The sequence below is a fragment of the Pteropus vampyrus genome, unplaced genomic scaffold (genome assembly GCF_000151845.1).
Source record: "Pteropus vampyrus isolate Shadow unplaced genomic scaffold, Pvam_2.0 Scaffold486, whole genome shotgun sequence".
Classification (NCBI taxonomy): Eukaryota; Metazoa; Chordata; class Mammalia; order Chiroptera; family Pteropodidae; genus Pteropus; species Pteropus vampyrus.
The window spans coordinates 1326916-1331353 of record NW_011889267.1 but is presented as its reverse complement, the minus strand read 5'-3'; the positions used below and the strand labels follow the sequence as shown (position 1 = coordinate 1331353).

At 38.4% G+C, this 4438-nt stretch overlaps 1 pseudogene; it reads left to right on the top strand.

The window, feature by feature from the left end:
* Positions 1–4319: 4319 nt before the first annotated feature.
* Positions 4320–4438, top strand: LOC111732739 (annotated as a pseudogene).

Here is a 4438-nt window from a genome sequence, read left to right as displayed (position 1 = left end):
TATGTCTTTGTCAAGCAGCAAACTAATGGACTTAGAAACACATTTGGAGACTAAAATTGTTTTCTATTTATAAATATAATGATGATTCATTAATCCACCACACAACTCAAAAACTAAAACACTAATAATATCATAGCTAGTTATATATTATCCCATCCCATCTCTTACCTTTCTTTTATAGATAACTAGCATCCTGAATTATGTGTTTATCTTTTTCTGTCTTTTAAAATTATGTGTCAACACTTTATATATCTAATTATTGCATTATTTCGTTTTTGTTTTTTTGAACTTTATAAAAAGTATATATATGTGTGTATATATGTATATTTATATTATCTTTCTATGCAAGAATGTGGAATGCTTCTTTATTTAGTTAGGTCATCCTTATGGTCCTTCAGTAAAGTTTTGCAATTTATAGGTATAGGTCTTGTATGTATTTTATTACATTTATTCTTAGGTATTTTTTTCTGTAAAAAGATAATTAAAAAATATATTTCTAATTGTTTGTTACTAGTCTATAGAATCACAATTGATTTTTGTATGCTGATCATAAGATCCAGCCACCTTGCTAAACTCTCATTATTTTTCAGTAATTTGTTGTAAATTCATTATTTTCTCTATGACTAGTCAGATCATTTAAAATAACTTCAAATAATGGCAGTTTTATTTTTTCCTTTCAAATCATTATGCTTCTATTTTCTTCTTATTATCTTATTATGCTGGTCAGAACTTCAAATGCTAGCTTCTTGCCTTTTTGCGGGTGATTTTCCCCTATTCATGCCATTTTTCCCTTATAATGGTTTGGCATTTCTGTAATCTATTTCTATTATTTTAGTCATTACTCTATACATTTTAATATGCACATTTAACATAACAAACTTGAATCACATTTTGCCTTCCGTTCTGGCCAATAAAACAATTTTAGGTCACTTTATTTCTGATCTTCTCTCTCCTTATTTACTATTGTTTTCCCTCTTAATTTACTGATTTTGAACACTTAAATTCTATCTTTTTTAAATCCCCACACATTAGACTCCTGAATTACTTTATTGAGACAGTATTTGTTTGGGTTCACTTTTATGATACCATTCCTTTTTTTAATAATAGTTTTTTTTTATTTTTCAGTTATAGTTGGCATACAATACTATATTAGTTTCAAGTGTACAACATAGCGATTAGACATCTATACAACTCACAAAGTGATCACCCCAATAAATCTAGTGCTCCTCTAACACCATACATAGTTATTACGGTATCATTGGCTATATTCCTTATGCTATACTTTCTATCTCCATGACTGTTTGTAACTACCAATTTGTATTTCTTAATCTCTTCCTTTCTTTTCACCAACCCCCTTAATTCTCCTCTGATGTGGTAACACTCAAAATGTTCTCTGTATCTATGAGTTTGTTTCTGTTTGTTTATTTTGTTCTTTAGATTCCACATATACATGCAAACATATGGCATTTGTCTTCCTCTATCTGACTTAACTCCACTCAGCACACTACTCTCTCAGTCCATCATGCAATATCTTTTCTCGTCCCCTTACTTTTAGTCTGTGAGTGTCTTTTAACCTGAAATGAGTCTCTCGTAGGCAGCGTATGTAAGGGTCTTGTTTTCTTATCCATTCAGCCACCCTCTCTATTGATTGGAGCACTTAATTATTTTTCATTTGAAGTACTCATTAATAGATATGTAGTTATTGCAATTATTTATTCATATTTTTGCTACATAGTTTTTCTTCTTCTTAAAGAAGTCCCTCCAACGTTTCCTGTAATGCTGGCTTGGTGATGATGAACTCCTTTAGCTTTTTCTTGTCTGGGAAGCTCTTTATTTGTCCCTTGACTCTAAATGATAGCTTTGCTGGATAAAATAATCTTTGTTGTAGATTTTGGGTTTTCATCACTTTGAATATTTTGTGCCAAGCCCTTCTGTCCTGCAAAGTTTCTTTTGGGAAATCAACTGCCAGCCCTATGGGACCTCCCTTGTAAGTAACTGCTTTTCTCTTTCTGTTTTTCAGATTCTCTTTGTATTTAACCTTTGGCAGTTTAATTATGATGTGTCTTGGTGAAAGCCTCTTTGGTTTCATCTTTCTTGGGACTCTCCTAGCTTCCTGAGGTTGTAGGTCTATTTCCTTCACCAGGTTAAGAAAAATTTCCATCACTATTTCTTCAAATAGGTTTTCAACTTCTTGCTCTTCTCCTTCTGGTACCCCTATGATGCGAATGTTGTTACATTTGATGTTATTCCATAGCCTCCTTATATTATCTTCATTATTTTGGATTCTTTCTTCTTGTTGCCGCTCAGATTGGGCGTCCTCCGCTACCCCGTCCTCTGTGTCGGTGAGTCGATCCTCCGCTTCCTCCACTCTGTTGATTCCCTCTAATATACTCTTCATCTCAGATATTGTATTCTTCATTTCTGACTGGTTCTCTTTTATAATTTCCATTCTCCATTTTTATGTTTTTTATCTTTTTGTTAAAGTTCTCTACTCTTCCCCTAAGTTCCTTGAGCATCCTTATAACCAGTGTTTTGAACTCTGCGTCTGGTGTATTGCTTGTCTCCATTTTGGTGAATTCTTTTTCTAGAGCTTTGTTCTGTTCTTTCAAATAGGACATGTTTCTTTGTCTCCTCATTTTGGCTGCCTCCCTCTGTTTCCATGTATTAGGTAGGGCTCCTAAGTCTCCCAGTCTTAGTAGAGTGGCTTTATGTAGTAGGTATGCTGCGGGGCCCCTTGGCACAGAGGAGTCCAGCTGTAGGCCAAGTTGAGCCACAGCTTGTGCACCCCCGGGGTCACTTAGTAAGAGTCACCAAGCAATCCACCTGTGATATGACTGCCACCTGTGCTGGGCTTATAGATTCCTTGAGGGGTCAAGTCAGAAACCAAGGCTGGCTACCACTAGTGCAGGGACTGGGGCTGCTCAGAAAGAAGTTCAGAGCATGCCAAAGCCAGATACTGCTTCTTTGGGTTCTGTGAGCCTTTTGGAGATTTTATGAAATTTTGCAACAGGAGCAATGATAGCCTGTTTGTATGGAACAAATCACTGGAAGCAGCTTGGGTGGGCCCACCAGTTGGAAGAGGTGAAGTCTCAAGCGATTCCGTGAGCAGGGTGACTTGTGTTATCCAGGTCGATGGCATCTGTATCTGCAGTCTAGGAGAGGGGAGGGCTCAACAAAAGAACAATGGCTTTTGCCTGCACCTCTGTCTGGGAGCCAGCCACCCCTTCGGCCCTTTCCCTGAAGCCCAACAGCTCCCCATATGTCCCTGGCATCCCTCAAGCAGCTGCCCCAGCACTGGAGCTCAGAGTGACTAAGTCTATCTGCAAGTAAGGCCGAGCGTGGGCCCTTTAAGAGGAAGGTCTCCGCTTCCCATAGCTCTCCGTCTCACTCAGCTGCAAACTTCCCTGGTTTTCATAGCCAGCGGTTGTGGGGACTTCTCTTCCCAGCACTGGAACCTTGAGCTGGGGAGCCCAATGTGCAGCCAGGACCAATATCTCCTCAGGTAAGGGAGGGGACTCTGTAGTCAAGATAGCCCTCTTGATTCTCCGTCTCCACTCATGGTTGTGGGATTGGGCGTTTTGCGTCTCACCGCCCTGTCCCCCCGCCTACCGTTTTGAGGTGACCTGTTATTTGAGGTGACCTAGTAGTAGGGCTTCTGTTCAGCCAGACTTCTAGCAACTCCACGTACTGGTTGCTCTGTAGTTTTGTTATAATTTTGATGTGGTCATTAGAGGAGGCGTGTACAGGCTTTACCTTCTACACCATCTTGAATCTCCCATGTTACCATTCTTTTTGATCACTTTTCCTTCTTGCATTTTTACCTCTTTGTCTGGGATCATTTTCCTACTTCTTGAACTAAATCCTTTATATCTTCTTTTAGAGAAGGTCTCTTGGTAAACTCCTCATGTGCTTATTTCTTACAAAAATTATTTCCCCCCTCATTATTGAATGATGATAGTTTTGCTGAGTACACAGTTTTAAGTGCACAGTAATTTTTTCTTAACATTTTCCAGAGGTTATTCCACTTTCTTCTGTCTTTCATTATTATTTGTGAAATCTGCTGCTACTCTAATTACCATTCTTTTGTAGGCCATCTGTCTTTTTCTTTTTGCTTTCCACATTTTCTATTTATGTTTGATGTCTAACAGATTTGCTATGATGACAAGGTATGAATTTATTTTTCTTGGTCATATTTAGGATATGTCGTGCTTCCTGGACCTGTGTATTCATGGTTTTTATCAGCTCCGAAAATTCTCAGTCATCATCTTTAAATATTACTTCTTTCCATTCTCTCCAATTTCACTCTAAGACTCCAATCAGTCTACGGCCATGCCACCCTGAACAAGCCGGATCCAGTCTGATCTTGGAAGCTAAGCAGAGTCGGGTCTGGTTAGTACTTGGATGGGAGACCACCTAGGAAGACCAGGTGCTGTGGGCG